Genomic DNA, 12,994 nt, shown 5'->3' on the forward strand with positions numbered 1-12,994 from the left:
AACAAACACACACACTTTTGCAGAATCAATAGTCAACTTCTGACTTTGTGTCCTTTTTACAAACACTCACACACACACACACACCCTTGCAGAATTTCTAGAGGGCTTCTCATTTCGTGACATTTTACAAACACAGACACACACATACTTGCAGAATTTCTGGAGGGCTTCTGATTTCATGTACTTTTTACGCACACACACACACACACACACACACACATACATGCATCCTTGCAGAATCGCTGGAATTCATCTCACGTCATGTAATTTATACACACACACATACTCAAACTCATTTCCTTCCAAAATCACTTGAGGGTTTCTAACTTCGTGTTCTTTTTACGAACATACTCTTACACACACACTCCCTTGCAGGATCTCTAGAGGTCTTCTGACTTGGTGTCCTTTTTACACACATGCACACAGACACATAGAAACACCAGTACCGAATCTTTGGAGGACTTCTAACAGCATGTCCTTTTTAAACACACGCACACACACACACACACACACACACACACGCATCCTTGCAAAATCTCTAGAGGGATTCTGACGTCATGTCCTTTTTACACACACACACACACACATCCTTGCAAAATCTCTAGAGGGATTCTGACTTCATGTCCTATTTACACACACACACACACACACACACATCCTTACAGAATCTACATAAGGGTTCTGATTTCGTGTCTTTTTCACACAGATACAAACACACACACACACACACACCCTTGCAGAAATCCTAGAGGGCTTCGGACTTAGTGTTCTTTTTACACACACACACACACACACATACAAACATGCATGCACCCTTGCAAAATCTCTGGAGTGCTTCTGACTTCGTGTTCTTTTTACACACACACACACTACACACACACACAGACAAACACACATAGACACTCCCTAGCAGAATTTCTAGAAGGCTTCTGAATTCTTGTCCTTTTTACACATACACACACAGACAAGCTTGTAGATTCTCTGGAGGGCTTCTGATTTTGTGTCCTTATTACACACACACACACACTCCTTCACTCTCACACTCATACCTTTGCAGAAACCCTAGAAGGCTTTTGCCTTCGTGTCCTTTTTACACACACACACACACACACACACACACACACACAGACAAACCAATGCAGGATCTCTAGAGGGCTACTGACTTCGTGTCCTTTTTACACAAACACACACACACACACACACACACACAAACACTCCCTCACACGGATACTCATGCCTTTCAGAATTCCTAGAGGGCTTCTGACTTCCTGTAGTTTTTAGACAAAAACACACACACACACACACACACACACACACACATAGATGCATCCTTGCAGAATTTCAGGATTGCTTCTGACTTTTTTCCTTTTTAAACACACACACACACACACAGACACACGCACACACACACCCTTGCTGAATCTCTGGATGACGTCTGACTTCATGTCCTTTTAACACAACACACTCACCTTTGCAGAATCTCTAGAGGGCTTCTGACTTTGTGTCCTTTTTACAAACACACACACACACACACACACACACCCTTTGAAGAATCTCAGGAGGGCCTCAGTTTTCATGTCCTTTTTACACAGACACACAAAGATACACACTTTTGCAGAATCAATAGTCAACTTCTGACTTTGTGTCCTTTATACAAACACCCAGACACACACACACACCCTTGCAGAATTTCTAGAGGGCTTCTCACTTCGTGACATTTTACAAACACAGACACACACATACTTGCAGAATTTCTGGAGGGCTTCTGATTTCATGTACTTTTTACGCACACACACACACACACACACACACACACATACATGCATCCTTGCAGAATCGCTGGAATTCATCTCACGTCATGTAATTTAAACACACACACATACTCAAACTCATTCCCTTCCAAAATCACTTGAGGGTTTCTAACTTCGTGTTCTTTTTACGAACATACTCTCACACACACACTCCCTTGCAGGATCTCTAGAGGTCTTCTGACTTGGTGTCCTTTTTACACACACGCACACAGACACATAGAAACACCAGTACAGAATCTTTGGAGGACTTCTAACAGCATGTCCTTTTTAAACACACGCACACACACACACACACACACACGCATCCTTGCAAAATCACTAGAGGGATTCTGACGTCATGTCCTTTTTACACACACACACACACATCCTTGCAAAATCTCTAGAGGGATTCTGACTTCATGTCCTATTTACACACACACACACACATCCTTACAGAATCTACATAAGGGTTCTGATTTCGTGTCTTTTTCACACAGATACAAACACACACACACACACACACTTGCAGAAATCCTAGAGGGCTTCGGACTTCGTGTTCATTTTACACACGCACACACACACACATACACACATGCATGCACCATTGCAAAATCTCTGGAGTGCGTCTGACTTCGTGTTCTTTTTACACACACACACACTACACACACACACAGACAAACACACATAGACACTCTCTAGCAGAATTTCTAGAAGGCTTCTGAATTCTTGTCCTTTTTACACATACACACACAGACAAGCTTGTAGATTCTCTGGAGGGCTTCTGATTTTGTGTCCTTATTACACAGACACACACACACACACACACTCTTTCACTCTCACACTCATACCTTTGCAGAAACCCTAGAAGGCTTGTGACTGTGTGTCCTTTTTACAAACACACACACACACACACACACACACACTCTTTGAAGAATCTCTGGAGGGCTTCAGTTTTCATGTCCTTTTTACACACACACACTAACACACAAACAAACACACACACTTTTGCAGAATCAATAGTCAACTTCTGACTTTGTGTCCTTTTTACAAACACTCACGCACACACACACACCCTTGCAGAATTTCTAGAGGGCTTCTCATTTCGTGACATTTTACAAACACAGACACACACATACTTGCAGAATTTCTGGAGGGCTTCTGATTTCATGTACTTTTTACGCACACACACACACACACACACACACACATACATGCATCCTTGCAGAATCGCTGGAATTCATCTCACGTCATGTAATTTATACACACACACATACTCAAACTCATTTCCTTCCAAAATCACTTGAGGGTTTCTAACTTCGTGTTCTTTTTACGAACATACTCTCACACACACACTCCCTTGCAGGATCTCTAGAGGTCTTCTGACTTGGTGTCCTTTTTACACACATGCACACAGACACATAGAAACACCAGTACCGAATCTTTGGAGGACTTCTAACAGCATGTCCTTTTTAAACACACGCACACACACACACACACACACACACGCATCCTTGCAAAATCTCTAGAGGGATTCTGACGTCATGTCCTTTTTACACACACACACACACACATCCTTGCAAAATCTCTAGAGGGATTCTGACTTCATGTCCTATTTACACACACACACACACACACACATCCTTACAGAATCTACATAAGGGTTCTGATTTCGTGTCTTTTTCACACAGATACAAACACACACACACACACACACACACCCTTGCAGAAATCCTAGAGGGCTTCGGACTTAGTGTTCTTTTTACACACACACACACACACACACACACATACAAACATGCATGCACCCTTGCAAAATCTCTGGAGTGCTTCTGACTTCGTGTTCTTTTTACACACACACACACTACACACACACACAGACAAACACACATAGACACTCCCTAGCAGAATTTCTAGAAGGCTTCTGAATTCTTGTCCTTTTTACACATACACACACAGACAAGCTTGTAGATTCTCTGGAGGGCTTCTGATTTTGTGTCCTTATTACACACACACACACACTCCTTCACTCTCACACTCATACCTTTGCAGAAACCCTAGAAGGCTTTTGCCTTCGTGTCCTTTTTACACACACACACACACACACACACACACACACACAGACAAACCAATGCAGGATCTCTAGAGGGCTTCTGACTTCGTGTCCTTTTTACACAAACACACACACACACACACACACACACAAACACTCCCTCACACGGATACTCATGCCTTTCAGAATTCCTAGAGGGCTTCTGACTTCCTGTAGTTTTTAGACAAAAACACACACACACACACACACACACACACACATAGATGCATCCTTGCAGAATTTCAGGATTGCTTCTGACTTTTTTCCTTTTTAAACACACACACACACACAGACACACGCACACACACACCCTTGCTGAATCTCTGGATGACGTCTGACTTCATGTCCTTTTAACACAACACACTCACCTTTGCAGAATCTCTAGAGGGCTTCTGACTTTGTGTCCTTTTTACAAACACACACACACACACACACACACCGTTTGAAGAATCTCAGGAGGGCCTCAGTTTTCATGTCCTTTTTACACAGACACACAAAGATACACACTTTTGCAGAATCAATAGTCAACTTCTGACTTTGTGTCCTTTATACAAACACCCAGACAGACACACACACCCTTGCAGAATTTCTAGAGGGCTTCTCACTTCGTGACATTTTACAAACACAGACACACACATACTTGCAGAATTTCTGGAGGGCTTCTGATTTCATGTACTTTTTACGCACACACACACACACACACACACACACACACATACATGCATCCTTGCAGAATCGCTGGAATTCATCTCACGTCATGTAATTTAAACACACACACATACTCCAACTCATTCCCTTCCAAAATCACTTGAGGGTTTCTAACTTCGTGTTCTTTTTACGAACATACTCTCACACACACACTCCCTTGCAGGATCTCTAGAGGTCTTCTGACTTGGTGTCCTTTTTACACACACGCACACAGACACATAGAAACACCAGTACAGAATCTTTGGAGGACTTCTAACAGCATGTCCTTTTTAAACACACGCACACACACACACACACACACACACACACGCATCCTTGCAAAATCACTAGAGGGATTCTGACGTCATGTCCTTTTTACACACACACACACACATCCTTGCAAAATCTCTAGAGGGATTCTGACTTCATGTCCTATTTACACACACACACACACACACATCCTTACAGAATCTACATAAGGGTTCTGATTTCGTGTCTTTTTCACACAGATACAAACACACACATACACACACACTTGCAGAAATCCTAGAGGGCTTCGGACTTCGTGTTCATTTTACACACGCACACACACACACATACACACATGCATGCACCATTGCAAAATCTCTGGAGTGCGTCTGACTTCGTGTTCTTTTTACACACACACACACTACACACACACAGACAAACACACATAGACACTCCCTAGCAGAATTTCTAGAAGGCTTCTGAATTCTTGTCCTTTTTACACATACACACACAGACAAGCTTGTAGATTCTCTGGAGGGCTTCTGATTTTGTGTCCTTATTACACAGACACACACACACACACACACTCCTTCACTCTCACACTCATACCTTTGCAGAAACCCTAGAAGGCTTGTGACTGTGTGTCCTTTTTACAAACACACACACACACACACACACACTCTTTGAAGAATCTCTGGAGGGCTTCAGTTTTCATGTCCTTTTTACACACACACACTAACACACAAACAAACACACACACTTTTGCAGAATCAATAGTCTACTTCTGACTTTGTGTCCTTTTTACAAACACTCACACACACACACACACCCTTGCAGAATTTCTAGAGGGCTTCTCATTTCGTGACATTTTACAAACACAGACACACACATACTTGCAGAATTTCTGGAGGGCTTCTGATTTCATGTACTTTTTACGCACACACACACACACACACACATACATGCATCCTTGCAGAATCGCTGGAATTCATCTCACGTCATGTAATTTATACACACACACATACTCAAACTCATTCCCTTCCAAAATCACTTGAGGGTTTCTAACTTCGTGTTCTTTTTACGAACATACTCTCACACACACACTCCCTTGCAGGATCTCTAGAGGTCTTCTGACTTGGTGTCCTTTTTACACACATGCACACAGACACATAGAAACACCAGTACCGAATCTTTGGAGGACTTCTAACAGCATGTCCTTTTTAAACACACGCACACACACACACACACACACACACGCATCCTTGCAAAATCTCTAGAGGGATTCTGACGTCATGTCCTTTCTACACACACACACACACACATCCTTGCAAAATCTCTAGAGGGATTCTGACTTCATGTCCTATTTACACACACACACACACACACACACACACATCCTTACAGAATCTACATAAGGGTTCTGATTTCGTGTCTTTTTCACACAGATACAAACAGACACACACACACACACACACCCTTGCAGAAATCCTAGAGGGCTTCGGACTTAGTGTTCTTTTTACACACACACACACACACACACATACAAACATGCATGCACCCTTGCAAAATCTCTCGAGTGCTTCTGACTTCGTGTTCTTTTTACACACACACACACTACACACACACACACAGACAAACACACATAGACACTCCCTAGCAGAATTTCTAGAAGGCTTCTGAATTCTTGTCCTTTTTACACATACACACACAGACAAGCTTGTAGATTCTCTGGAGGGCTTCTGATTTTGTGTCCTTATTACACACACACACACACTCCTTCACTCTCACACTCATACCTTTGCAGAAACCCTAGAAGGCTTTTGCCTTCGTGTCCTTTTTACACACACACACACACACACACACAGACAAACCAATGCAGGATCTCTAGAGGGCTTCTGACTTCGTGTCCTTTTTACACAAACACACACACACACACACACACACAAACACTCCCTCACACGGATACTCATGCCTTTCAGAATTCCTAGAGGGCTTCTGACTTCCTGTAGTTTTTAGACAAAAACACACACACACACACACACACACACATAGATGCATCCTTGCAGAATTTCAGGATTGCTTCTGACTTTTTTCCTTTTTAAACACACACACACACACAGACACACGCACACACACACCCTTGCTGAATCTCTGGATGACGTCTGACTTCATGTCCTTTTAACACAACACACTCACCTTTGCAGAATCTCTAGAGGGCTTCTGACTTTGTGTCCTTTTTACAAACACACACACACACACACACCCTTTGAAGAATCTCAGGAGGGCCTCAGTTTTCATGTCCTTTTTACACAGACACACAAAGACACACACTTTTGCAGAATCAATAGTCAACTTCTGACTTTGTGTCCTTTATACAAACACCCAGACACACACACACACCCTTGCAGAATTTCTAGAGGGCTTCTCACTTCGTGACATTTTACAAACACAGACACACACATACTTGCAGAATTTCTGGAGGGCTTCTGATTTCATGTACTTTTTACGCACACACACACACACACACACACACACACATACATGCATCCTTGCAGAATCGCTGGAATTCATCTCACGTCATGTAATTTAAACACACACACATACTCCAACTCATTCCCTTCCAAAATCACTTGAGGGTTTCTAACTTCGTGTTCTTTTTACGAACATACTCTCACACACACACTCCCTTGCAGGATCTCTAGAGGTCTTCTGACTTGGTGTCCTTTTTACACACACGCACACAGACACATAGAAACACCAGTACAGAATCTTTGGAGGACTTCTAACAGCATGTCCTTTTTAAACACACGCACACACACACACACACACACACACACACGCATCCTTGCAAAATCACTAGAGGGATTCTGACGTCATGTCCTTTTTACACACACACACACACATCCTTGCAAAATCTCTAGAGGGATTCTGACTTCATGTCCTATTTACACACACACACACACATCCTTACAGAATCTACATAAGGGTTCTGATTTCGTGTCTTTTTCACACAGATACAAACACACACACACACACACTTGCAGAAATCCTAGAGGGCTTCGGACTTCGTGTTCATTTTACACACGCACACACACACACATACACACATGCATGCACCATTGCAAAATCTCTGGAGTGCTTCTGACTTCGTGTTCTTTTTACACACACACACACTACACACACACAGACAAACACACATAGACACTCCCTAGCAGAATTTCTAGAAGGCTTCTGAATTCATGTCCTTTTTACACATACACACACAGACAAGCTTGTAGATTCTCTGGAGGGCTTCTGATTTTGTGTCCTTATTACACAGACACACACACACACACACACTCCTTCACTCTCACACTCATACCTTTGCAGAAACCCTAGAAGGCTTGTGACTGTGTGTCCTTTTTACAAACACACACACACACACACACACACTCTTTGAAGAATCTCTGGAGGGCTTCAGTTTTCATGTCCTTTTTACACACACACACTAACACACAAACAAACACACACACTTTTGCAGAATCAATAGTCAACTTCTGACTTTGTGTCCTTTTTACAAACACACACACACCCTTGCAGAATTTCTAGAGGGCTTCTCATTTCGTGACATTTTACAAACACAGACACACACATACTTGCAGAATTTCTGGAGGGCTTCTGATTTCATGTACTTTTTACGCACACACACACAAACACACACACATACATGCATCCTTGCAGAATCGCTGGAATTCATCTCACGTCATGTAATTTATACACACACACATACTCAAACTCATTCCCTTCCAAAATCACTTGAGGGTTTCTAACTTCGTGTTCTTTTTACGAACATACTCTCACACACACACTCCCTTGCAGGATCTCTAGAGGTCTTCTGACTTGGTGTCCTTTTTACACACATGCACACAGACACATAGAAACACCAGTACCGAATCTTTGGAGGACTTCTAACAGCATGTCCTTTTTAAACACACGCACACACACACACACACGCATCCTTGCAAAATCTCTAGAGGGATTCTGACGTCATGTCCTTTTTACACACACACACACACACACATCCTTGCAAAATCTCTAGAGGGATTCTGACTTCATGTCCTATTTACACACACACACACACACATCCTTACAGAATCTACATAAGGGTTCTGATTTCGTGTCTTTTTCACACAGATACAAACACACACACACACACACACACACACACACTTGCAGAAATCCTAGAGGGCTTCGGACTTCGTGTTCATTTTACACACGCACACACACACACACATACACACATGCATGCACCATTGCAAAAACTCTGAAGTGCGTTTGACTTCGTGTTCTTTTTACACACACACACACTACACACACACAGACAAACACACATAGACACTCCCTAGCAGAATTTCTAGAAGGCTTCTGAATTCTTGTCCTTTTTACACATACACACACAGACAAGCTTGTAGATTCTCTGGAGGGCTTCTGATTTTGTGTCCTTATTACACAGACACACACACACACACACACTCCTTCACTCTCACACTCATACCTTTGCAGAAACCCTAGAAGGCTTCTGATTGTGTGTCCTTTTTACAAACACACACACACACACACACACACACACACCCTTTGAAGAATCTCTGGAGGGCTTCAGTTTTCATGTCCTTTTTACACACACACACTAACACACAAACACACACACTTTTGCAGAATCAATAGTCAACTTCTGACTTTGTGTCCTTTTTACAAACACCCACACACACACACACACCCTTGCAGAATTTCTAGAGGGCTTCTCACTTCGTGACATTTTACAAACACAGACACACACATACTTGCAGAATTTCTGGAGGGCTTCTGATTTCATGTATTTTTTACGCACGCACACACACACACACACATACATGCATCCTTGCAGAATCGCTGGAATTCATCTCACGTCATGAAATTTATACACACACACATACTCAAACACATTCCCTTGCAAAATCACTTGAGGATTTCTACCTTCGTGTTCTTTTTACAAACATACCCTCACACACAGACACACCCTTGCAGGATCTCTATGGGGCTTCTGACTTGGTGTCCTTTTTAAACTCACGCACACAGACACATACAAACACCCGTGCAGAAACTTTGGATGACTTCTAACAGCATGTCCTTTTTACACACACACACAGACACACACATCCTTGCAAAATCTCTAGAGGGATTCTGACTTCATGTCCTTTTTACAAACACACACACACACACACACACACATCCGTGCAGAATCTACATAAGGGTTCGAATTTCGTGTCTTTTTCACACAGATACAAACACACACACACACCCTTGCAGAAATCCTAGAGGACTTCGGACTTCGAGTTCTTTTTACACACCCACACACACACACATACACACATGCATGCACCCTTGCAAAATCTCTGGAGTGCTTCTGACTTCGTGTTCTTTTTACACACACACACTACACACACACACAGACAAAAATACATAGACACTCCCTAGCAAAATTTCTAGAAGGCTTCTGAATTCTTGTCCTTTTTACACATACACACACAGACAAGCTTGTAGATTCTCTGGAGGGCTTCTGATTTTGTGTCCTTATTACACACACACACACACACTCCTTCACTCTCACACTCATACCTTTGCAGAAACCCTAGAAGGCTTTTGACTTCGTGTCCTTTTTACACACACACACACACACAGACAAACCAATGCAGGATCTCTAGTGGGCTTCTGACTTCGTGTCCTTTTTACACAAACACACACACACACACACACAAAGACTCCCTCACACGGATACTCATGCCTTTCAGAATTCCTAGATGGCTTCTGACTTCCTGTAGTTTTTAGACACACACACGCACACACACACATAGATGCATCCTTGCAGAATTTCAGGATTGCTTCTGACTTTTTTCCTTTTTAAACACACACACACACACACAAACACCCCCACACACACACCCTTGCCGAATCTCTGGATGACTTCTGACTTCATGTCCTTTTAACACAACACACTCACCTTTGCAGAATCTCTAGAGGGCTTCTGACTTTGTGTCTATTTTACAAAAACACACACACACACCCTTTGAAGAATCTCTGGAGGGCTTCAGTTTTCATGTCCTTTTTACACCACACACAAAGACACACACTTTTGCAGAATCAATAGTCAACTTCTGACTTTGTGTTCTTTATACAAACACCCACACAGAGACACACACCCTTGTAGAATTTCTAGAGGGCTTCTCACTTCGTGACATTTTACAAACACAGATACACACACTTGCAGAATTTCTGGAGGGCTTCTGATTTCATGTACTTTTTCCGCACACATACACACACACACACATACATGCATCCTTGCAGAATCGCTGGAATTCATCTCACGTCATGTAATTTATACACACACACATACTCAAACGCATTCCCTTGCAAAATCACTTGAGGGTTTCTAACTTCGTGTTCTTTATACAAACATAGTCTGACACACACACTCCCTTGCAGGATCTCTAGTGGTCTTCTGACTTGGTGTCCTTTTTACACACACGCACACAGACACATAGAAACACCCGTGCAGAATCTTTGGAGGACTTCTAACAGCATGTCCTTTTTACACACACACACACACACACACACACACACACATCCTTGCAAAATCACTAGAGGGATTCTGACTTCATGTCCTTTTTACACGCACACAAACACACACACACATCCTTACAGAATCTACATAAGGGTTCTGATTTCGTGTCTTTTTCACACAGATACAAACACACACACACACACACACACTTCCAGAAATCCTAGAGGGCTTCGGACTTCGTGTTCTTTTTACACACGCACACACACACACATACACACATGCATGCACCATTGCAAAATCTCTGGAGTGCTTCTGACTTCGTGTTCTTTTTACACACACACACACTACACACACACAGACAAACACACATAGACACTCCCTAGCAGAATTTCTAGAAGGCTTCTGAATTCTTGTCGTTTTTACACATACACACACAGACAAGCTTGTAGATTCTCTGGAGGGCTTCGGATTTTGTGTCCTTATTACACACACACACACACACACACACACACTCCTTCACTCTCACACTCATACCTTTGCAGAAAACCTAGTAGGCTTTTGACTTCGTGTCCTTTTTACACACACACACATACAGACACACCAATGCAGGATCTCTAGAGGGCTTCTGACTTCGTGTCATTTTTACACAAACACACACACACACACACAAACACTCCCTCACCGGGATACTCATGCCGTTCAGAATTCCTAGAGGGCTTCTGACTTCCTGTCCTTTTTACACACACACACACACACACACACACACACACACACACACACATAGATGCATCCTTGCAGAATTTCAGGATTGCTTCTGACTTTTTTCCTTTTTAAACACACAAACACAGACACACACACACACACAACCTTGCCGAATCTCTGGATGACTTCTGACTTCATGTCCTTTTAACACAACACACTCACCTTTGCAGAATCTCTAGAGGGCTTCTGATTTTGTGTCCTTTTTACAAAAACACACACACACACACCCTTTGAAGAATCTCTGGAGGGCTGCAGTTTTCATGTCCTTTTTACACACACACACTACCACACACACAAACACACACACTTTTGCAGAATCAATAGTCAACTTCTGACTTTGTGTCCTTTTTACAAACACCCACACACACACACACACCCTTGCAGAATTTCTAGAGGGCTTCTCACTTCGTGACATTTTACAAACACAGACACACACATACTTGCAGAATTTCTGGAGGGCTTCTGATTTCATGTACTTTTTACGCACACACACACACACACACACACATACATGCATACTTGCAGAATCGCTGGAATTCATCTCACGTCATGTAATTTATACACACATACATACTCAAACTCATTCCCGTGCAAAATCACTTGAGGATTTCTAACTTCGTGTTCTTTTTACAAACATACCCTCACACAGACACACCCTTGCAGGATCACTAGAGGGCTTCTGACTTGGTGTCCTTTTTACACTCACGCACACAGACACATACAAACACCCGTGCAGAAACTTTGGAGGACTTCTAACAGCATGTCCTTTTTACACACACACACAGACACACACATCCTTGCAAAATCTCTAGAGGGATTCTGACTTCATGTCCTTTTTAC

The sequence above is a fragment of the Tenrec ecaudatus genome, chromosome 11 (assembly GCF_050624435.1).
Source record: "Tenrec ecaudatus isolate mTenEca1 chromosome 11, mTenEca1.hap1, whole genome shotgun sequence".
NCBI classification, from domain to species: Eukaryota; Metazoa; Chordata; class Mammalia; order Afrosoricida; family Tenrecidae; genus Tenrec; species Tenrec ecaudatus.